The 26109-nt window shown below is 40.4% G+C and overlaps 1 pseudogene; it reads left to right on the top strand.

Moving 5' to 3' along the window:
- The first annotated feature begins 258 nt into the window (after positions 1-258).
- Positions 259-26109, top strand: part of LOC139666336 (uncharacterized) — a 40040-nt pseudogene continuing 14189 nt past the window's right edge.

Raw genomic sequence — 26109 nt, forward strand, 5'->3', positions numbered from 1 at the left:
AACAAACTGGCGATGAACATGGAGTGACATACTGTACATAGTATTGTGGGATGAAGCCCTTCAGAGAAGACAATGGAAAAGAGAATAATTGCTCACTGCTCAACAATCAGAAAACAGACAAACTGTTTTATTCACAATATTAACAAAAACATCTTGTTTCCAGAGGTCAGGACCGGAGCCAGAGAGCAGAATCTCCAGTGCCCAGCTGTCTGTCTATGAAGAGTGAAAGCTCTAAGGAGCCGCCTTTGAATTTCAGCAATGAACCTCAACATCCAGACACCAAGTAAGATCACTGGTCACTATAAACCTCAACTTGAAAGGCATAAAGACCAACACACCTTGTGAAAGAATCCTGTTAGAGCTAGTTAGCTGTAAGGTAGAAGCCTTGGTCCATCTAAGATAAGGGGATTCACATCAAAGTCAAAAAAACTTTCTTATTGTTATAATATTAATAAACTTTGTACAGTAAATGATTGTGCTACAGACGCTATTAAAAGCAGACTATGCAGTAGGCTGTGGGTGGCGTACGGTGGAGGTGCAGATGGCCGTCACCCCAATAAGGCTGGCACACGGATGCTGTCTGCAAACTTATCATATGGCATTTTACATACACATGCCTGTGTCTAGCAGTCAATGCTTTAGTAAACACAATGTAGCGCGTGCTGAACGGTCCGTCAGTCTTTGATGTCCCCGAGGTCCCAGCCTCTACCAATGCCGTCCCACTTCTAATGCTGTTAGCGCCTTTACTGGGTTTGGACCATCCAGTGCCATTGCAAAAAACAAAACTATATTCTCCTCTTTTCCGAGCCACTTACATTTAAACCGCGGTATTTTACCATTGTTCATTACTGACCATACACACATTTTCAATATTCCTGTCAGAGTCACTGCTAGGTCAAATACCCCCACTGTAGTTAGTTTTTCGAAACGCTTGTGCTTACCCTCTAGACCGTTCACTGTCAACAAAAATAACCTCATTCATGTTACTGTCTACCAGCCTCACATACCACGTCCCCAGTTTTGTCCCCTGTCATTAGTAATAAGCTCTCACTTGATACCCCAAGTGACTTCCTGCATCGCAGGGGGCTTGGATTATTACACATGAATGTGAGAAGTTTGGTACCTAAAATGGATCCAATCAGAATCTGGGTCCAACAAACCAATCCGGATGTTTTAATACTAACAGAAACCTGGTTGTCTGATAAAGTTAAAGATGATGTCATTGCACTTACAGTAATGGTTACAATGTTTATAGGATGGACAGAATCACAAAGGGTGGTGGGGTTGCTATCTTTAATAGAAACTGTTTTAATGTATCTGTGTTGCATTCTGTGTCCCTGTCAAAACAGTTTGAATTTTTAGCTTTAAATGTCTCTCTTAATCCTAATGATAAAATGGTGGTTATAGGAGCATATCGCCCTCCCTCTGCATATCAGAGTGCCCTCGATAATCTGGTGAATCTTTTATCTGTGTATGAGACCTCTGAAGTTTTGTTTATGGGTGACCTTAACCTTAACTGGCTATCTTCCTCCTCTGAGGGGCTAAAACACTATTGCATTGAATTAAATCTTACTCAGCTCATTACCACGCCTACTCGGCCTGACACTAAGAATCCTGAGAAGTCATCTCTGATTGATATCATCCTAACCAACAGACCACATAAATATACAGCCAGTGGTGTATTTGCTCTAGATTTCAGTGATCATCGTCCTATTTCCTGCATTAGAGGTTTCAGACAAGAAAGGATTCCACCACGTATCATTGTGAAAAGAGACTTTAAACATTTTGTTGAGCAAGCATTTCTTCATGATTTATATCTCAGTGATATCTCAAGGTTAGGTGCTATTCCAGACCCGGATTTAGCCCTAACCTATTTCACAAATATTTTCAATTCATTGGCAAACAAGCATGCTCTATTCAAGAAATTTATGGTAAAAGATAGATCAAACCCTTGGTTTTCATCTGAGATCTCGGAGATGTCAAGGGAAATGGATGCAGCATGGGCAAAAACAAGAACTTCAAAGTCCTCCACTGATTGGCTGACCTTTAGACAATGGAGGAATAAATGTGTCAGGACCATTAGAAATGCTAAAGCATCTTTTTTTGTCCATGCCATGTCTGATAGCTACAATAATCCAGCAAAATTTTGGAAAACAGTCAAGGCACTAAACAATGGTCATGCTTTCTTTTTACCCAAACATCTCTCTCAGGACTCTGTTGTCGTTTCTGGAAAAGAACAAATATGTGATGTTTTTAATAAGCATTTTGTTTCTTCTGGTTACCTATTTGAGAAGTTAAATCTGACCACTGGCGCCTCCATTGATGTTAGGTTAAATTGTTCCGCTAACGATTCAACTAGGCAAATTTTTTCACTATTCTCAGCTGGGGAGGTATTTGAAGCCTTAACATCGATTGACCCAAAAAAGCTACTGGAGCAGACCTTTTAAATCCAAGACTTTTATTATTGACTGCACCTGTTATAGCTTACCCTTTCATGCATATTTTTAACTTAACTCTCCAGTCTGGTAGCATCCCTAACATATAGAAAGCAGCCCATGTAATGCCCTTACATAAAGGTGGGGATACCAGTGATCAAAATAACTACCGCCCAATCTCCAAACTGTCGTGTTTAGCCAAAATCTCATCAATAGTCAACTGCATCAATTTCTGTCTGATCATTCTACTCTAAACTCCCATTAATCTGGCTTCAGACCTCGACATAGTACAGTGACCGCAGCATGCAAAGTAACAAATTACATAATCTGTTCATTAGATAGGAAAGAGAGTTGTGTTGCCCTGTTTATAGATTTATCAAAAGCATTTGACACTGTGGATCATTCTCTTCTTCTGGATAGGCTTAAATCAATTGGTTTTGACATCAATGCATGTAACTGGTTTCTGACCTATCTTACTGGCAGAACTCAAGCAATAGTTGCTGATGGCCATCAGTCTGACTTCACTGAAGTCACTAAAGGGGTGCCCCAAGGCTCAGTTTTAGGTCCTATCTTGTTCTCGTTGTACATAAATGAGCTGGGCTGCTTAATTCAGAACAGCTCTATTCATTATTATGCTGATGACACTGTAATTTACTCATCAGCGCCCTCTATTGACAAAGCTTTTACTAATTTACAGTCAGATTATTTGGCCATTCAAAATGCCCTGATTAAATTTAAGCTTGTGCTAAACCCAGATAAGACAAAATACATGCTCTTTACCAGTTCACATACAAAAAATCCTATGAATTTTAACATTGAGTACAATAAATGGGGTTCAAATTCACAAGGTCCAGTGTTACCTAGGTACCTAGGTATCTGGTTAGATGAAAAAATGTCCATGTCAATGAACTGACTGCGTAACTTAAGTTTAAACTGGGTTTCTTTTTTAGAATAAGCAATGCCTTACAATGAGTAGTAGGATGCAGATTGTCCAAGCAACATTTTTATCAGTGCTTGATTATGCAGATGTGATCTATATGCACGCTGGAGCCATGACACTCAAACCCCTTGATGCTGTTTACCACAGTGCTCTTCGATTTATAACCGGTGACATGCTTAGAACACATCATTGTATTCTCTATGAGAAAGTAGGATGGCCATCTCTTATCACTCGAAAAGAACACCACTGCCTTTTGTTTATTCACAAAGCCTTACGTGGCAAGCTACCTCTGTATTTGTCTTCGCTTTTAAGTTTCAGTGCTACAGGATATCAGACACGTTCGCAGGCTTACATTAGACTGGACATTCCACGTATGAACACAGAGTCAGGAAAGACCGCTTTCACCTTTTACGCTCCTAATAGATGGAATAGGCTTCAGGACTCGCTCAAATTGGACCGACTTGTCTCCATAGAGATGTTTAGGGTGCTGCTGGATGATGCATTATATAGGGATTGCTCTTGTTTCTCTTAGTTTTTTTATTTTTGTCTGCATGTGGATTGTCTGGAATTAACTTGTCGTGAATTTTGTTTTGTTTTCTTGTTGTGTACACAGGTCTCTCTTGAAAACGTACGGAAGCCGAGAACGGCCGTGCTTGCAATTATTTTTTTTAATGCCGTTATGTCGAGATAACGAGTTAATTATCTCGTTATCTCAAGAAAACAAAAGTCTTTTTCTCGAGATAACGAGATAATTTATCATGAGAAAACGACTTTTGTTTTCTCGAGATCACGGGATAATATGGAGAACTCGAAAGAGTGTCTGGTTCATTTGATCACACCTGATTTCAGCCTTCAAGATCACTGTCATGACTGTCAGGAGGATTCATAACTGAACAGGAAGCATAAATGTGTCGTTTTGTTTGCTACAGTTACATTTCCAGCTTAAAAATCAGTTGCTACAGTTGTCAAGACGCCCTATGCATGCTTGCATGGCACTCCTGATCTCTGATAAACATTATAAGTAATAGGAGGAAACAACATTTTGTTTTCTCGTGATAACGGGTTGATTATCTCGTTATCTCGAGATAACAAAACTCGTTTTTTCGAGATAACGAGATATTTAACTTGTGATCTCGAGATAACGGCATTAAAAAAATAATTGTAAGCACGGCCGTTCTCGGCTTCCGTAAAAACGATCTCAATGGGACTTACCTGTTTAAAGAGCAACTTGCAGGTGAATCAATGTGTAGGAAAATGATGTAGGAACTAGATTTTCATAAAAATATACTTATATATACACTACAGTGACTTCTGGAGTCGTTTTTGTGAGAGAATTTTACTTCCGCATCTAAAAAAGCCAAACCAGAAGTGACGTAAAAAAAGGGAGAGCGGTCAAGTTGAACAATAAGAACAATAAGAAAGTAATGGATCTCAACACTAGTTTTGACACTGAAGAGGTTGTAAATGTATATGCATACGCATATGATGGACCACAGCCTTATAATTATGAGCCTGCTAGGCATCCAAGAGACCAGGAACAGACCAGGGTTAGAAGAAATAACGGTCAGAGGAGAGACATTGAGTTGTGGTGTGAGGAGAACCAGTGGAGAACTGGGCAGGTGTCTTGGTGAGTGATCGGCGTTAGCTAACGATATCTAATGCTGTGTTCACATCACAATAGGGTGACCAGACATCCTGAAAAATTCGGGACAGTCCCAAATTACGAGCAGTTGTCCCGAATCCCGAATCCTGCCCTGTTTGTCCCGAAAATTAACCGTTATAGTAATCAATAATATGAACAAGCTAAAACGAGAGCTGTCTGTATGCTGTGAGACTCGACTTGACTTGAGACTTGAAGGCAAAAATGCTGAGGAGACCTGACTTGGTGACACGGTAATATTGAAAAATGCTGCACTGAACTATTGTGTCTTTTGGAGCGCTGCCAAATGATCATGAACAGGCTAATCAATAACATAACGGAGATAGGCTACGCATCAAGCTGCTGCTGTCACCAGAATAAAATGTAGAAGACTCTAAATTCAAATGAGAGAACCTTTTCATTAAATTGTCAATTAGTCTACATGAATTAGTAGAGCAATAGTTTTTTTTACTCTGAATCCGTGAAAATATTCTGATCAAATCACTTATGTAGGCTATAATTCCTGCTTTTAGTTATTAAAAAATGTCCTGTTCGTTTTTGTAAAATATGCAAGAGTATTATTGATGTGTTTTCACTTCTTATTGCACTGATTAGGCTATCATAAATAACGGATTGTTGATTGTTGACTGTTGACGGATTGTTTTTTAAACCAGATGACGGAGAGTGCAGCCGCCACTGCGGGAGGAGTTTGTGATAAAAAATATCTAAAAAAAAAAATGTGTTTGTAAGCTCCTACAGCTTAATGACAATATTAGCTGCTGAAAAGACTTTAAAATGACTGTAACATACCTGTCACCTGTCTGTAATGGTTCATGCATCTTGTAAACACAGCCAGGACACTGTGTTTCATATCATCCTCAGAACCAATCTATCTATTTTATCCATCTGTAACTGATCTTCATAATAATAATAACAAATTATCAGAGTTAGAGTCTGATGTTACTCTAAATTATTCTATACATTTTAATCCTTCTGACATTTAAAATTAAGCCACCCGTTTGAGTCATTGGTTCAGTTGTTTCAACATGAAAATGTGAGTGACTGCCGTAAAATTGAACTAGGCTACATGGACTTGAGTATCCCGGTTATGAGGCTTATCCCGGTTTTGAGAGAAATCTGGTTATTCATATCCCGTATACATGATAAATACTAGTATCCTACTGATTACTAGGGCTGCCCCCGACCAAAGATTTTCCTAATCGAGTCGTTAGTTCAAGCCATTAGTCAACTAGTCGTTGCACATTTTGTTAATTTAATTATTTAAATATATATTTTTGGGGGCATCAGAAAATAAGTAGAAAATAAGTAACATTGTTAACACTGTGCTACATTACAGAGAAATACAAAACCGTAATAACGAGCCTTTAAAATATAAATTTTACAAGCACACACACAGCGAGCCGCCTGTTAACGACAATGCTAACGGCAAAAGCGGTAATGATGAATGTGTCTGAACAACCAGAAAGGAGACTGAACAAAGAGCGGCCACGCCAGGTGACTAACATTAGGCTATATGCCATTGTTCCAACGGCCCATTATTCCGAAACCCCAATAGTCCAAAAAATGTCCCATTGGACCGAAAGCCCATTTGTCCGTTTTCCCGAAAACAAACGCCCATTGCTCTGAAAATAGGCCTACACACTCTCCCTGCAGTTAGAAAGATTCATGGCCTGTAATCAGTCGGCCCTGCCTCCTAATGTTTCACACCCTCTTTCCCCCGGTTGATTGGGAGCATCTGTGTATATATATGGCTGTCGGAACTGACGTCCGGTAACTTACCAACTACACCACTCGGCTGCTCCAAACATCAGACCATGGGCGTCCATGAAGAAAACGTGAGCAGCTTGTTCTTCTTAGGGAATTAAGCCTCACTACCATCGTAATATCACTACTGCAAGGAACGCTGCATAATTCCAACCAGGGAAAAGGGATTGTTAGAGTAAATATCTGACGCGAGGTCCGACAGCCCCGTTGCACCCGGAGAAGCACATGGCTAATTATTATGCAGATGATGTCATTCTGCATAATAATTAGCCATGTGCTTCTGTTTGTTTGACAAACGATGGAAGATTTAGTGTGAACAATGGACAGATAAAGAAAGATAAATTTGCCTCAGAGTAGATTCATTTCATTATAATTATTATTTGGAATGTTTGTTTGAATTATAGTTAACCTAATTTGTCTGTCGGACCTCGCGGTCGGATATTTACTCTATCAATCCTTTTTTTTTTTCCTGCGACTAACTGACCAATGAAAACTTGGTCGACTAAAACTGTTTTGATGTTTGGCCACGTAGTAATGTTTCTTTAGTATTTTCCACCGTGACCTGACTTGCTCCACTGTAAGTGTTGGGAAACCGGCGTCCTGTAGTCTGTATACTACAGACTTGAATAGGTCAGCATTTCCATGCTTTCTTCGCTGACGCTGCTGTGTGCACTGAAGGAACCGCACCGGCTGTCAGTATCACCCGGTCCTGGCTTCGAAATCCCATCCTGAACTCCATCATATCGGCGGGAAGATAATCCTCCGGTCTAAAATGAGCGCCACAAACGACCGCGTTTTTCATTGCAGATGCAGCAGTGAAGTCTCGTCTCTTCACCTGCACAAAACGCGGCCAGGCACGAAAACTAGCACCATCCCTTTTCCTGTTAGGAAAATTGTGGACTCGATGTCCTGACAGGCTGGAATTTGTGCAACCTGCACAAACACAATAATTCACCATCATGAAAAATGGTAAATTGCAAAGATAAACTAGAAAAAAATGCCGACTCACAAACTAACAACCGCTCAAACTCACTACTGCCTACTACTGCACAGTGTACTGTAGAGGGAGTCTGTGAGACGGACTCCCTTATGTGACGTAACACTGTGAATAATGAGTATCAGCCAATACTTTTTTTTTTTAAAGATTTATTTTGGCATTTTATGCTTTATTTGAGGGATATAGTGAGAGAGAGATAGGAAGGTATGGGAGAGAGAGCGAGGGGAGGACATGCAGCAAAGGACCACGGGTCGGATTCGAACCCGGGTCGCTGCGGGAAGGCCTGAGCCAAATGGTACGCGCCCTACTCCGTGAGCCACCAGGGCGCCCCAAGTATCAGCCAATACTGCATCCATCCACGATCGCTACAATGACATTTATCTGCGATAGGTGACTTGTTGATGCAATGCTCATGTATTAGTTAAACTACAACTGTACAAGAAGACACAAATATAAATATAACATATAGCCGCAAGCGGCCATGAAAGGGGTTCAAGCCTTTTATGAACGGTACTGATGTCGCTAAAAAATCGTCAGCGGTTCCGAGGACATCGTCCAAATATATCCCTTGATATATCTGCCAAGTTTCGCGATCATTGAACAAACGGGTGCGGAGTTACGGCCATTTTTGTATTAGGCCACGCCCATTTTTTGCGATTGTGGCGCCCCCTTTTGGTTGAATCGCACAAAATTCAGTATGCATGTTTGAAATGCCATTCCAGACAAAGCTGAGAAGTTTGGGACCGATTATGCAAATGGGCTTTGATTTAGCGGCTATTACATGGTTATTACACCATAGGCCCCGCCCACTTTCACCAATGATGACAAAACTTTGTATATTGACTAGTACAGCCTTCCTGAACATGTGTACCAAATTTCACACAATTTCATCATCTGGATTAGGAGATACAGTTTTTTGGCATTTGTAGCGCCCCCTACTGTTCAATCTTAAAACAGCTGTGCACACATGGTCAGTGATGATATCTGAACATGTTCACCAAGTTTCGTGATGATTGAACAATCAGTCATGAAGTTATAACAATTTAGCTGATAGGCCACGCCTTCTCACAACTTTAAAAATCAATATCTTCAAAACGACAATAGATATCAACAACCTTTTAACAACTTTAATGAGATTAGTCTGTAGATGCTACATACCAATTTTGGTGGTGATCGGTCAAACGGTGTAGGAGGAGATGTTAAAAATGTGTTTTTCAAAACATTCAAAATATCTCAAAAACTTTCCAGGCGGACCTTGAGGGTCCATATTGCAAAAATGTAGAGTTATGACACCTGCATATGTGTACCAAATTTAATCAAAATCGGACTTACGGTGTAGGAGTTATGGCCTTCAAAGTAAAACCTTTAATTATAGCGCCCCCTTCAGGCCGATTGGGGAAATATTTCTTAACCTAGTAATGGTTACCAATATCTGTCACTGGGCCAAATTCCAAGTTTCTGCGATGTACCATCTCACAGGAATTTGCACCAACGTGGATGAACATTAATAATAATAAACCAGCACAAAAACAATAGGGTTTCAGCCCCTACGGGGCCTGAACCCCTAACAAGTTTTGCTGCAGCAGCGTGATGCGTTCTGACCATCTACAGTAGATGGCACTGGCAATTTTTTTAAATAAGATAACTTAAACAAATGTTGATAGGGTTTTCTGATGATAGCAGTCATAATGAATTGTCTTCATCTCCACAGAAAGAGGAAGTGGAATAGCAGTTGTGTTGTGAAGGAGCAGCTGTCCTGGTGTGCGTTGTGTCAGGAGGACCTGAGTGATCCAGTTTCTACCAGCTGTGGACACTGGTTCTGCAGACAGTGCATCACCTCATATTGGGACCAGTCTGGTTCAGCAGGAGACTTCACCTGTCCCCAGTGTGGAAAAAGAACCAGAACAAGACCTGAAGTGCAGACAACCAGTCAAACCAGCATTGCACAAAGTAAGCCTGGGAACTCTATTTTCGATGGATTAGGAAGAATACATTATGAGTAGGTGTAATAGGGGGCTGGCATCAATCAAGACCAATCAAATCACCTCTTTTCCTTCCCTTTAAAAGCAGTGCAACGGCGCTCTGACAATTTTGTGATAGAAACAATAGTCTGGAGTGGTTGTGCCACCAATGCGTCTGTTAGAGGAAACTGATGTCCTTATGTGGGAGGAGTAGAATGGCCACAAGATACGGCACATTAAGGCTGCGGAGGGCAGATGATGTTAACTTAGCTTGGGAGAAGATAACACACTGGTCCTGTGAGGTTCTCTGGTCCGAAGAGAACTGTTGCCCAATGTAGGAAACAGTTCAGTGATAAAGCAAATCGCAATAACCTTGCTGTCAACTTTTGGGTTGTCTTATTGGCGAAGAGCCAAACAGAAACTCTCCCTGCGGTTGGCTACGGGAGGGTGGTGGGGGTGAAGGGGCATCCACCAGCCAGTCCCTGACATCTATAGAGGATGCGGTCGCAATCTCCACTCCATGCGTCATGCCGCATACTACGATAATCATTCACACCACTGCCATGTGTACATAGTACAAATGAAAAAAGCTTTATCTTATTTTTTCCTGATTGAAGGATTTATATTCAAGTCAATATCCACAAAAAGGGTTGGTAAGCTTTTGAATAGACTGCATCTTGCGCCATGGGCTTTTGGAGTGGTATGAGCAGGCAGGTGAGGCAAGGTCCCAGTAATCCTTGACACCAAAATTGCACTGCGATGCTTGATCATTACTGACACACCCCCTCCTGCGCCTCTCCTCCCACTTAGGTGCACTCAAATTCACGAGTCACCGAAAAATGGGCACAGAAAGAAAGAAAACCCTGTGTGCACCCAACAAAAATGCAACTTCAACGGTGCAAAGCCCCGCCATACGCCGTCATGAAAAGAAGACTGTTACCCTCACAGTAACTATAAACCCTGACCTGTGCGGTGGAGGTGTAGCACAAAACAAATAAAAAGACACAGGTGGTCTCTGTAGTGGACAATTCAAAAGTGTTACTCAGCCATGCACAGTGGGCCAGCTCAAGCATAGGCACCGCTGGACTGTCGAACAGCAGGCCTTTGAGTAGTTCGAGAGTAAGGCCTAAAGTCCTTTACAAATAGGCCTAGTTCTTGGCACAGCTATACCATCGAGTCCCATGGCCGGTAATCCAGATGGGTCCGTAGGCCGTGCGAAGACCTCCAGTCAATTTAAAAAGGTCCCATGCCAGTGTGTAAGACAGTGCTATCCGTCCAACACTATCTTGGTCCCGAGTCTTTGCTATGGCCTCCTCATGCACTACCTCTTCACAATGCCATTATCTCTAATAGTCATGCCCATTGTGCCAGTGTCAGCTCTGACATATAGCCAGAGTCATGAAATATTTGGATTTTGCATTTCTTGACCCTAATATTGATTATTTTTATGTTGGTACTGAAAATGAACATAAGATTTTCTAAGATACAGTAGTATCTTTGTTTAACCTTTTATTTATTTTTTGTCTCTTCCAGTGAACAGTGATCAGCAGGAGGTTTTAAATGAGCATAAAATCAATCTGAGGGGGAGATGTGAATTTGTGACAGAAGGAACTGCTGAAGCAGGAACTGGAACCCCCCTCAACAGGATCTACACTGAGCTCTACATCACAGAGGGACAGAGTGAAGAGGTTAATACCCAACATGAGGTGTGGCAGCTAGAGACGGCATCCAAGATGGAGACCCTCCATGAAGCTCCAATCAAATGCCACGACATCTTTAAACCCTTACCTGACCAAGAGTCACACATCAGAGTAGTTCTGACAAAGGGCGTTGCTGGCATTGGAAAAACCTTCTCAGTGCAGAAGTTCACTCTGGACTGGGCAGAGGGCTTGGAAAATCAAGATGTCAGTCTTGTGATTCTGCTTTCGTTCCGGGAGCTGAACTTGATCAAAGATGAGCAGTACAGTCTTCTCATGCTGCTCCATGTTTTCCATCCAACATTACAGACGGTCACAGCAGAGAAGCTCTCTGTCTGTAAAGTTGTGTTCATCTTTGACGGCCTGGATGAAAGCAGACTTTTATTGAATTTCCAGAACAATGAGGTTGTGTTTGATGTCACACAGACATCATCAGTAGATGTGCTGTTGACAAATCTCATCGAGGGGAATCTGCTTCCCTCAGCTCTCCTCTGGATAACTTCCCGACCTGCAGCAGCCAATCAGATCCCTCCTACATGTGTTGACAGGGTAACAGAAGTACGAGGGTTCACTGACCCCCAGAAGGAGGAGTACTTCAGGAGGAGATCCAGTGATGAGGAGCAGGCCAGCAGAATCATCTCACACATCAAGGCATCCAGGAGCCTCCACATCATGTGCCACATCCCAGTCTTCTGTTGGATCACTGCTACAGTTCTGGAGCACATGTTGACTACAGACCAGAGAGGAGAGCTGCCCAAGACCCTGACTGAGATGTACTCACACTTCCTGCTGGTTCAGATAAAGAGGAAGAAGCAGAAGTATGATGAGAAACATGAGATGAGTCAACAGGAGCTGACAGGGGTTGATAGGGAAGTTCTTCTGAAGCTGGGGAGGCTGGCGTTTGAACATCTGAAGAAAGGCAACATCATGTTCTACCAAGAAGACCTGGAGGAGTGTGGTCTTGATGTCAGAGAGGCCTTGGTGTTCTCAGGAGTGTGCACAGAGATCTTCAAAAGAGAGTGTGTGCTCTTCCAGAAAATGGTCTACTGCTTTGTTCATCTGAGCATTCAGGAGTTTCTCGCTGCAGTCTACATGTTCCACAGTCACACAAACAGGAACCCGAAGGTAATGGCCAAATCACTGAAAAAAGACTTGAGTGTCGATAGTGACCCAGCCCTGAATGATGGCAATGACAATGACAATGTCTCTGGTAGAAATGATGACAGTGGCTCATTCCGGGATGATGATGATGACAATGGTGATGGTGATTATGATGATGACAATTTCTCTGGTAAATGTGATGACAATGACCCATACCTGGATGATGATGATGATGATGATGATGATGATGATGATGATGATGATGGCGATGGTGATTGTGATGATGATGACAATGGTGATGGTGATTATGATGATGACAATTTCTCTGGTAAATGTGATGACAATGACCCATACCTGAATGATGATGATGATGACGATGATGATGATGATGATGATGATGAGGACGACAATGACAATGGTGATTATGATGATGACAATTTCTCTGGTAAATGTGATGACAATGACCCATACCTGGATGATGATGATGATGATGATGATGGCGATGGTGATTGTGATGATGATGACAATGGTGATGGTGATTATGATGATGACAATTTCTCTGGTAAATGTGATGATAATGACCCTTACCTGAATGATGATGATGATGACGATGATGATGATGATGATGATGATGATGATGATGATGAGGACGACAATGACAATGGTGATTATGATGATGACAATTTCTCTGGTAAATGTGATGACAATGACCCATACCTGGATGATGATGATGATGATGATGATGATGATGACGATGATGATGATGACTATGATGATGATGATTATGGTTATGATGATAACACCATCTCTGGTAAATATGATGACAGTGACCTATCCCTGGATATCTTCCTGGAGAGAGCCATGTCTGAAGCCCTGAACAGTAAAAATGGCCACCTGGACCTCTATGTCCGCTTCCTTCATGGCCTCTCACTGGAGTCCAACCAGAGTCTCTTAGGAGGCCTGCTGGGTCAGACAGAGAGCAGACCAGAAAGCATCCAGAAAGCCATCAACAATCTGAAGAAGATGAACACTTACAATCTCTCTCCTGATAGAAGCATCAACATCTTCCACTGTCTGATGGAGATGAACGACCAGTCAGTACATCAGGAGATCCAAGACTTCCTGAAGTCAGAGAACAGATCAGAGAAGGAACTCTCTGAGATCCACTGCTCAGCTCTGGCCTACATGCTGCAGATGTCAGAGGAGGTTCTAGATGTGTTGGACCTGAAGGCCTACAACACATCAGAGGCGGGACGATGGAGACTGATCCCAGCTGTGAGGAACTGCAGAGAGGCTCGGTTAGTCCTGATCAAACTCATCTATTCCTACTACTCATCTTTTACTACTCACTCACTCTACACACTCCATTCCTACTACTCTCCTCCTCAACACTCACTCTGTTATCTTTTCATAGTTTTTTTTCTAGGTATCTTCAAAGGGGTGAAGCGTGCTTAATACAACTCAGGAACTTCAGGCTGTGGACTCAATGTTTAAATGTGGTTAAAATTATTATAGTTATTATTGGTAGATTCATGCTGTATTAATAGTAAATTGTATGCTTGCTCTCAGCTCTGCTTTGATTATCACTGATTTCACATTAAATCTGTAAAACACAGACTTTCTGGCTGTGGACTCTCAGACACTCACTGTGAAGTCCTGGCCTCAGCTCTGAAGTCCAACCCCTCCCATATGAGAGAGCTGGACCTGAGTAACAACAAGCTGCAGGATTCAGGAGTGAAGCTGCTGTCTGCTGGACTGGAGAGTCCACACTGTAGACTGGAGACTCTGAGGTCAGTTTACTGTCTTTTACTCTTGTAGATGCTATATATTTGTTGAGGAAATGTTTATTTTTGTATGCTAACACTGCCTGGACAATGATGAGTGGATAAAAATAATGCAGTAGTTTTTAGTACAACCTGTCTGATTTGATATGTATCCTGTAATTACAGACTTGATTGCTGTGAACTGACAGAGAGCAGCTGTGCTTCTCTGGCCTCAGCTCTTATGTCCAACCCCTCCCATCTGAGAGAGCTGGACCTGAGTTACAACAACAATCTGCAGGATTCAGGAGTGGAGCTGCTGTCTGCTGGATTGGAGAGTCCACACTGTAGACTGGAGACTCTGAGGTAGAGAATCTCTTTTCCCTGTGTGGAGCTCTACTTGAACATGAGCAGTAGTTTGTTAAAATCCCCCTCTCTCTGCAGGTTATCATGCTGTCTGGTAACAGAGAGCTGCTGTGCTTCTCTGGCCTCAGCTCTGAACTCCAGCTCCTCCAATCTCAGAGAGCTGGACCTGAGTAAAAACTATCTGAAGCATTCAGGAGTGAAGCTGCTGTCTGATCTTCTGGAGAGTCCAGACTGTAGACTGGATACTCTGAGGTCAGTAGAGGGTTGGAGTCAGTCCATGTTGACAAGGTCCATTGTTTGGTCTCAGTTAGTGGCAGAATTGTGATAAACACAATTAGCATCAACCCAAAGATGCAGCATTTGCTGGTAAATATCCAACCTTATCAATGGCAGCTTTTCTCAGTGAAGGTGTCGGAGGAGAATGGTGACAGGCTTCAGGGCTAGAGAGCCAAATCAATCACAGAACAGTCAGCCAATCAGATCATCCAGAAGCGTGTTGTGGTCATGTGTTTGAGTCAACCTGCAGATGACTGTTATTGTTGTGTTCATCCCTACAGGCTGAAATAAACCTGAATTACAGCTGACAGCCTTACAAGATGTAAGTATTGACACAGCAGGGGCACACACACTGCATACTGCAGTCTATCTCTTGATTTCTCACACACACAGCTTAATTTATGTTCCTTATGACTGGGTCGGCCATACTGGATGTGCTGCATCACTGATTGAGAGGTGATGAAGTGAGTCTTAGTAAATGGTGATTTCTGATGTCAGTTGTGTGTCTTCTTCTCCCCATCAGATGCCTGACATCTCACTCTGGATCCAAACACAACAAACAGAAGCTACACACCAGACACAATGACAAATCCACCATCATCCCTGTCAGTCCCTCTGGATCTAACAGAGCAGCAGTGTATCTGGACTGGTCTGCTGGGACTCTGTCCTTCTACAGTCTCTTCTGACAAACTGAGACTCCTCCACACCTTCTACTCCACATTCACTGAGCCCCTCTACCCTGGGTTTGGGTTTAGGTTCTAGTCTTTTTCTGTTTCTGGTTCCGTTCTCATTTTCAGACAATTTTTCAGAAAAAGCACTGGTTTCAAAGCCTTTTGGAACATCACAAGCAAAGACTTGGTCACTTCACACAGCTAATTAGTCTGGCCAGCCGAGACTGTTTGGTAATCAGTTGGATAGACTTAGAAGAATCTTGAACAGTCTTGTTTCTAAAATGTTAATGCATGAAAATCATAATGTTGTCCTAGTTTAGTACCTTATTTGAGCAAAGTTTTTAGGGGTTCAAGCCCCTAGGGCTGAAACCCTATTGTTTTTGTCCTGGTTTATTATTGTTCATCCGCGTTTGTGCAAATTCCTGTGGCCCAATGACAGATACTATTTGGCCCAATGACAGATACTATGACCCATTAATTAATAGCTCAACAAATATTTACCCAATCGGCCTGAAGGGGGCGCTATAATAAAGGTTTTACTTTATAGGCCATAACTCGTACACCGTTTGTCTGTTTTACACAAAACTTGGTACACATATGCAGGTGTCCTAACTACAATTTTGCAATTTGGAACCTCAAGGTCTGCCAGGAATATATTTTAGATATTTTGAAAGTTTTGAAAAACACATTATCTCCTCCTACACTGTTTGACCAATCACCACCATAGTCGGTCAGTAGCATCTATGGACCAAGCTCTACAAGTTGTCTTTTCGGATTTTTGATATCAACTTTAGTTTTGAAAATATTAATTTTTAAAGTTGTGAGAGGGCTTGGCCTGTCAGATAAATTGTCATAACTTCATGACCGATTGTCCAATCATCATGAAACTACGTGAACATGTTCAGATATCATCAAAGACCATGTGTGCAAAGCTGATTAAAGATTGAATAGTAGGAGGTGCCACAAATGCCAAAAAACTGTATCTCCTAATCCCGATGACGAAATTGCGTGAAATTTGGTACACATGTTCAGGGAGGGTGTACTAGTTAAAATCATAAGTTTTGTCATCATTGGTGAAAGTGGGCGGGGCTTATGGTGTGATAACCATGTAACAGCCAGAAAATCAAAGGCCATTTGCATAATCGGTCCCAAACTTGTCAGCCTCGTCTGGAATGGCATTTCTAACATGTACAGAATTTTGTGCGATTCGACCATAAGGGGTGCCGCAAACGGCAAAAATGGGCGTGGCCTAACACAAAAATGGCCGTAACTCCACACCTGTTCAATGATCGCGAAACTTGGCAGATATATCAAAGGATATATTTGGACGATGTCCTCAGAACCACTGACACTTGTTTCACGACATCAGTACCGTTCAGAAAAGGTTTGAACCCCTTTCATGGCCACTTGCGGCTATATTTTATATTTGTTTTTCAGCTAACTTTACACAATTTGCATTTTTAATATATAATTAACTTTTTGTCTTGAATTTTTCAGCAGCAAATGTTTATAGGACCCAATTGTTTATATTCTATTTTATAGTACTGTTGTTTTTATTATTTCTACTATTTCTATTGCTTGTTTTATATTATACTTTTATATTGTCCTATCTGAATCCTATGACCTTTGCTGCTGCAATGAACTAATTTCCCAATGGGGATCAAAGTTTCATCTTTCATCATCTTTAGTAAAGCGACTGCTTTACTTCATATACACAAATATGTATACAATATACAATTATACAAAACTTAATAAATCCCTCTTAATTTTGCTCTTGAGAAAAATGCCTGCAAAAAACCGATATGATTCGTGAAACGTGCAACACCTTGATTTTGTGTGCCCTCTTGCATATCTGATGATTAATACCAATTGTCCTAAATTGGATGCGTGTGCCGGTTGATGTCAGTTAGCACACGTAGACACCATGGCAACCCACTAAAAGGCATGCTGAGGAATAGTTCATCCAAAAATGTCAGTCTTGGTGAATTACCCTTGGCCACCTGCTGTGGGAACACAAATGCTGTGCCACATCCTATTCTCCAGCCTGCAGATATCAATAGATGCACAGATGCAGGAGAGCTATGTGGGCTCCACCTTGCAAGAAAACTGAGCAGTCAGACTGCTCATTAACTCATCACGACCTGTCCATTCAATGTTACCTTCAAAAATGTCTACTAGTCAAGGCTATTTTATGACGAGTGATGTCCACTATTACTTTATTCATAAATGTTTAAAAGTTATACTTAAAATCTAGTAGTCTTACATTGACAGAAGAAGTCAATGTTTTTATGGAGATATCACACAGATTTTGGATAGCAAAATGTAAATCTAGCCTTCAGTTTACAAGCAAGGAACAGCTAGCTATAGGTTGGTTGGTTTGTCATTTATTTATAATGTAATCAATCAAATCTGTTTTCTGCTTCAGGAATATTCTAAGATGTGGAAATAGGTTAAATGAAGTGTCATTTGTTGCCATCTTTGAACTGTCAGATGCTAGCTGGGTAGTTACATTAAACAAACCAGGCTATTAGGTTTCTACTACTAGGCCTAGACAGCTATCTGTTTAATCTAGAGCAAAGGCACTGCTAACCTTTGACTAACCAACTACATAATGAATTGCTTATCTGTATAAAAACATAAATGGTCTTTCGGGTGGTCTACCCCAGTTGGCCAGTTATGTTGTCAGAGATTTCTGATGCTATAGGGCTCCTTTGATAATTGTGGTGATAGATCAATGACTTTGAAGTCAGAAAAATGTGGCTATAAAGTTTAAGACTATGTTACAACTGCAATGCTAATGGTTAGACTAACGGACTAGCAGCACTGCAGCTGACTGTCTGTTGCAGCTAGCTAGCATAGCACAACCTAGCCTAGTCGATATCTAGGCTAGTATTATCTTGATAAAACATGAACTGAAACATTATAGCTAGACACAAACCTCTATATCTGTCTTTTCCTCCTCCTTTCTGTTCTTCCTTGCACAACTGATGGCTTGGACCTTTTCATGATGAAAAAAGTCTGACTTTTATAACTTTTACTATACAGTATTTATTTACGTAAAAAATAAAAGCACTATGCCTAGGGCCGCTCCTGTCTGTTTCTACTTTACTCTTACTTTTCTACTGATGTAGCTGCTAAAAAATACAGAACGAAAACTGCATCTGCATCTTTTAATTTCTTGTAGAAAGTTATTGTATTTGATAAACATAAATTCAGAAAATGACATCTCATTTCACTATTTAGGCCCTACATAACATAATGAAGGAAGGATGGAATTAATCTCTCACATGCCTACAGCTGACTAAAATGACTATTACCATACAGTCATGTGCCAAACGGAAGCTAAACAAAGTTGTTTTTTTTTTTTACTAATGTAAAGACACATGGATTTCACTTGTGATGATAAAAACTGACAATCTACAAGTAACAAATGACCACAACATAATAATGAATGCTCACATCATCAAATAATGAATATTAACATCAAATAATGAAAAACTAACCCTCAATTAACGTAAGAACAATTTAAACGAAAAAAAATGTCCACACATGAATTAACCAACAGCTTTATCAAATTTTTATATTAGGGTGTGGGTCTACTGTTCACCACTAGATGTCGTGATTTCCTTATTTGACATGGACATTCAGTATTTGAGAGTATTCATTGTTTATTTGATGTACTGTGCACTTGTCAAAGTCTGTGAAGAGCTGTGAAAAATGTATTTATTTTACAGAATGTATTATTACCATTATTATTATTACTATTAAATTGTTTCTTTTGATTTTTTAATCATCATTAATGTTATTATCTTTATTTTGATTACTGCCAAGACTTTGGCAATATATACTCAATTGTACTTCATGTCAGTAAGCTCATTAAATTGAACTGAATTGAGAGGTACATACTGTATATGTATATATATGGAGAGAGGGAGAGAGAGAGCGAGAGAGAAAGAAAGAGAGAGAGAGAGAGAGAGAGAGAGGTGGAGAGAGGCAGCAGGTGAGGATGATTGACAGCTTGGATTTCCCCTGAGAGCGTCTCGCTGTTTTGTTGTGTGCAAACCCGCAACAATCAGTATTTCATCATTCATTCAGCGAAATGAAATTTTACTTCCAGGAAAAGGAGAGGGGAGGAGCCAACCGTGTGAAGACAGACAGCTCTATCTGGAGATACAGAGCAGAGCAGAAAAACAGGAAGGCTGCGGCAGGGTGAGTGTTATTACAACATTATTATTATTATTATTATTATTATTATTAAAGTCACAAAGTCCTGATGGGCTGTTTGATACACTCTGTTTTTAATTAGACATATTTGAAGAAAACAAGGTGACACTAATTTACCAGTTGTGGTGCTGGCTGGGTTTGTGTATCGTACACTGTCGCCATATAGAGCAGAAAAGTGTTGCCCGGGTGACGGTTTATATCGTCATCACGTCATCAGGCTGTTTGTATCAACTAATTATGTCATACTGTCATAGCTTTACATTTGTCTAGTTTTTTTATTTTTTATTTTATTTGGCAAATACTCGTTCATTCATCGGGTAAATAATAGTAACGTAAATAGAACTGCCCTACGCTACCTTGAGTTGTGAAGTGTGAACGTTCCTGTGTGTGTGTGTGTGTGTGTGTGTGTGTGTGTGTGTGTGTGTGTGTGTGTGTGTGTGTGTGTCTCGCCAGCGTTTCTGTTCTACCTCTCAGACTGACTGAAGTCCAGAAGATGAGTGTTTGTGTGGAGGAAGAGGAGGGCAGAGCAGAGTCTCCTCTGTCTATGAAGACTGACCACTCCAAAGGAGAACCTCTAGTCTTCAGTAATGAAGCTGGACCTTCAGACACAAAGTAAGCAGATGGGAACTGCTTAGTCATTCAGTTATGAAAGGAGAAAAAAAAGGAGAAAAAAATAAAAAGAAGAAAGGGCAAAAGAGGAAGAAGAGGATGACGATCACAAGAATGAATTAGATGTCCACTGAAACTGAGTATGAAATAGGAGTTTACAATAGCTGGTTATAGGACCGTTAGTTAGCCATGAACAGAATAAGCCATTTGAGAAGCAGGTTACCTGAACTTAACCCTAAACACCCTCAGGTTATTTAGCATTAGGAACAAGACTTTCACAAACAATAAGGGCAGATCTTTAAATTAATTGTTTAGTTTATTTTAAGGTAAAGTTCTGATAATTTATGTTACTCATCTTGACAAAATGCGAATGTATAGCCTAATTATTTTCACAAAATTTGGTTACACTATAACCTGATGGTTAAATATCCCCTGATTCCCATTGACTGCAACTGGTTCTAACCACCAGCTGTGCTACATCGCTATGGGCCAGGGTGCAAGAATTACCAATGGGCCCCATCCCAGCATTTTTTAGGCATTTCTGCTTTGACCTTTTAGACAGTCACAGTAGAGAGAGACAGGAAAGACAGGACAGAGAGAGGGGATGATAAGAAGCAGACTATTTTCTCTGGTGTTCCTGTGTGCAACTTGCCTGTCTTTCAAATTGATAACAATCATGACAGCCAGAGTCCCAACAGCCATCTTCTACAATACATAGTGTAGTAACTCCAACACACACACACACTGTACATATTTTTCGTAGTTCATACAGGCACAGCGGCCCTCATGACACTACAGTCTGACAGTGGCCAGGGTCAAATATAACCATATATACTGTATGACCAAATATAACAGTGACCTAACCCATACATAATAAACATGTCTATTCAACTTCCTCAAACTTAATGATGACAAAATGGAAATTATCTTGTTTGCCACACCTAAGTCTTTCAGTCAGATAGCCTGCAATCTTGGAGCCCTATCATATAACATTAAGCCAACTGCAAGAAATGTGGGTGTTTTATTTGATTCTGGGCTTTGTTTTGATGACCAAGTTAAGAAGGTTGTTCAATCATGTTTCTTTCAACTTAAGTTAATTAAAAAAATGTGATCTTTCTTATCCTTTGAGGATTTACACAAGGTTGCCCATGCCTTTATTTTTTCTCGTTTAGTTTTCTGTGATGAGGTATTACTCAGGCTTCCTTCTTTCACCTTCAACTGGTTCAAAATGCTGCTGCTAGGATTATTACTGGTTCAAGAAAACGAGATCATATAACTCCAATTCTGGCCTCCCTGCATTGGCTTCCCGTTCATTTTCGCACTGATCTTAAAATTTTACTGTTGATCTTCAAGGCTTTACATGACCAGGCCCCTAATTATATCAAAGATCTACTAACCCCTTATTTGCCTGGGTGCCCTCTAAGATCGGCTGATAGTGGCTTCCTGGTCGTTCCCGGAGCTCGGCTGGTGACTAAGGGCTATCAGGCTTTTACAGTCCAGGCCCCCAAACTCTGGAACGAGTTACCTGCTGAGATTAGGTTTGCTAAATCTGTCACTGCTTTTAAATCTCTTCTTAAAACATTCTTTTTTAGAAAAGCTTTTATCTCTGTGTGAATTGTATTATTTTTCTTATTATTTAATTTTACTCACTTATATTGTATTATTATTGTTTTATTGTATTTTATCCTTTTGTGAAGCACTTTGTAACATTGTTAAGTAAAGTGCTATATAAATAAAGTTTATTATTATTATTATTATTATTATAAACTGTATGAAGGACATCCAATGAGACTTGCCCTCTATGAAGTCATCAACAATACACCCACGTCCAACTTCCTGGCTCTATTGCTCTCAATAAAGAGAACAGAATCCAGTCAGCCTCTCCTGACTCATGGTGCTTCTTAAATACCATGAACAGAATTAGCTGTGCAACGTCACATGCACTGTTGACTAGAACTAATAAGTATAAAACATTTCTGTTTCCAGATGTCACTACCACAGGCAGAGAGCAGAGTCTCCAGTACCCAGCTGTCTGTCTATGAAGAGTGACCGGTCCAAAGAAAATCCTCTAGCCTTCAGTAATGAACCTGGACCTTCAGACACAAAGTAAGAGGACTGTTATACTGCAAGCCCATTCCTCGCTGGGAACAGCTTAGCCAGTCAGTTATGGAAAAAAAGAGAAAAAAAGGAGGAGAGAAAAAACAAAACAAGGAAGGGCAAAAGAAGAAGAGGATGATGACGAGAAGGAAGTGAAAAGCATGCCTTTGGGCTAGGTACATTAAGTGACAAAAAATATTTAATTTTATATACTGCCTGTTGCTTTGCAGCCCGTAGTCTGACCGTACCATAAGCATTGAAGGGGGAGGCTCATGTTGGCTATGTTTACGCCACAGGTCTTGATGCCCGGTTCATATTTTTTGCCTTTATCTGATTTTTTTGACCGCCTGTTTACATCCATTTTCAATAGAGACTTTCACACCTGTGGGAGTATGTTGCAAGGAGAAATTTGCAAAAACTGTATTTACAATCAAAATGTTTTAGAATTCTGAAAAAACCCAAGTCATGAAAGGATGAGACTATAAGATTTGCAGTGTTTCAGAAATGTAAATTCAAAACGCCAGCCCATGCCCCTTTATCGTGTTAATAGAGGAGCTGAAACACGCGCCTGTACAAGCCGGAGTAACAATAATGTGTTTTGGGTTTTTTTAATTTATTTTAGGCATTTTATGCTTTATTGGCAGAGATAGTGTGAGAGAGAGACAGGAAGGTATGGCAGAGAGAGGGGGGCATGCAGCAAATGGCCGCGGGCTGGATTTGAACACTTAAATCACTTAAATGACAGAAAATATCCCTGTGCAGTAAACCTGTAACACCTACCTCATGTAAATAATTCACGCCCCCCCCCAAAAAAAAAAACGCAGGAGTGCAGGGATTTCCTCCTGCTCCTCCTCCCCCATCATCATCATCATCATCAGTACTGTAATAGCTGATTTGTGTATATAATATATAATATTTATTCCAGCATTTATTCCAGCATCTTTGCACTCTGCACCATTGCACTACTGTCCCAGTGTTGTTTACATATGTGTATATATATATACATATATATATATATACTTTCTATACTTATTTGTACTTTTTTTTATATATATGCATATTTGTACATAGTAGTTAGATGTTTAGATTATTCTATTCTGTGTAAGTACATTGTGAGCAACGAAAAAACCAGAGTCAAATTCCTTGTATGTGCACATACTTGGCCAATAAAGCTGATAAAGCTGATTCTGACTTGCGAATCGCAATGACCAGAAAAATCCAAACATATCCGCTCACAGACTTTGGACAGGTTTACTATGTGGTAACGTTTTGTAAATGGTGGTTTGTAAAGGAAAAAAAAATCTGCAAGGCAGAGGGGGCTGGACCTTCAAATTCTGACCAATCAGTTTCCTTGGGATGGCTGCGAACAATACAATTGGCCAGATAATTCAATCAATCAAATCGTAAGGCAGTCCGCTCATCAGCCTTCTACCCGCTTCCACTGATTCATGCTTTTTACATTATTAGATAAATAATAAAAGATAAATTATGATTTTAAAATGTGAGACCGAGGACATATCTTGGCTTAGTGTGCAAACGGCTTTAAACTGTAGCAGGCAACATCCATTCCCACTACTAACTACTAACTACCTCTTTTAAAATAAAGTAAAAAAAAAAAAAAAAAAAAAAGCTACCGTCTTCCTGTTTCAAATAATACCCAGGGCTCCGCCTAATGGACAAATCAGTATATAACAATAACGCATGCAATAGTAATAAATATAATCTAATGTAAATAATAACAAATATAATAAATTACAATTGCATGCATGGAAATTGATGTTGCCTGCCACAGTGTAAAGCCCTTCTGGTACTCTTGCACTGAGCCAACATTCTCCAACAAACGACACAATCTGCAAGGCAAAGGGGGCTTATGGTTTTGGGTTGTCCGTCCGTCCGTCTGTCCGTCCCATTCTCGTGAACGCGATATCTCAGGAACGCCTTGAGGGAATTTCTTCAAATTTGGCACAAACGTCCACTTGAACTCAAGGATGAACTGATTAGAATTTGGTGGTCAAAGGTCAAGGTCACTGTGAACTCACAAAAGATGTTTTTGGCCATAACTCAAGAATTCATACGCTAATTATGACAAAATTTCACACAAATGCCTAATTGGATAAAATGATTAAGTGATGACATTTTATATCCAAAAGCTCAAAGGTCAACTTCACTGTGACATCATAATGTTTTGCTTTCCACTGTAGCTGAGAAAACCATCTTGGGTCAAAAACGGTGGAACTGCTGTCACTTACTTTTACAGACACCAAAATCCTTTAAGTTGACCCAATAATCACATTAATTATATATGTTCAATAAATAAAGACTGTCCTTGCAATGAGAAAACAAAGTTTATTGGTGGAAGCATACAACCACAAGGCAGTTATTTCTAGTTTTTCCTTTACAAACCACCGTTTACAAAACGTTACCACGTAGTAAACCTGTCAAAAGTCTGAGAGCGTGCAGACGGACATCCGCACGTGATTTTTTGCCTCACAGTGGGTAAGACCGAAACTGCAAGCACAGAACTAAATATACAGACTTGCAAAACAGAGTTTACAAGCACAGAACTTAATGTACAACCTTGCAAAATTAAGCTTGCAACCATGGACCTGAAGGTACAAACTTGCAAAACTAAGTTTACAAGCACAAACCTAAGAGTACAAATACACCTTTTTGAATGATTTAGTATTCCATAATTGACTGCCAGGCATTATCTGTGCTCTTCAACAAGTTTCAGCAAAGCTGATACGATAAGACTGCATGTTGTTTGTATGGAGCCAAGCATTCATTAATGATGACTGCAAAAAAAAAACTGCTACAATGCTGCATTAATCTGTGATCATCACAATGGCATTTATCCTTGATGGGTGACTTGCCTGGAGTGTTGATTGATTAAACTACAATTGTGCTGATAGAAATATGAAAATAAAGTTTACATGTTGTGGGAGCATGATGCTATCTGAACATCTAGATAGTATTGGTGAAATCTTTATATTTACAATTTCAGCAAATGTTTTTCAGTTAAAACTTAATATTTTTGAATCAGTCATAAAGTATTGCCATCATCTCCACAGCGAGAGGAAGAGGAGTCATGGCTTTGTGAAGGAGCAGCTGTCCTGGTGTGCATTGTGTCAGGAGGACCTGAGTGATCCAGTCTCTACCAGCTGTGGACACTGGTTCTGCAGACAGTGCATCACCTCATACTGGGACCAGTCTGGTTCATCAGGAGACTTTGCCTGTCCCCAGTGTGGAAAAAGATCCAGAACAAGACCTGGACTGCAGACACCCAGTCAAATCAGGATTGCACAAAGTAAGAATAAGGGTCCATCTGCTGTTGTTACCATTGCTAAAACCAGGATGTCTTGCTACAGCCACATTTTTCTATTTAAATTTCTATTCTATTTAGATTTTTACTAGATTTCAGAAAATCAAAAACAAGTTATGGACTTTTTTTGTATTTTCTTTCTCCTTATATATTGATTGTTTTTATGTTTGTAATGAAAAGGATCACCAGATTCTCTGGAGGATACAATAGTACATCTGTTAAATCCTTA

Source organism: Centroberyx affinis, unplaced genomic scaffold (assembly GCF_046629955.1).
Source record: "Centroberyx affinis isolate AG114_WGS23_722 - 3 ecotype Tasmania unplaced genomic scaffold, CSIRO-AGI_Caff_v1 ptg004942l_1, whole genome shotgun sequence".
NCBI lineage: Eukaryota > Metazoa > Chordata > Actinopteri > Beryciformes > Berycidae > Centroberyx > Centroberyx affinis.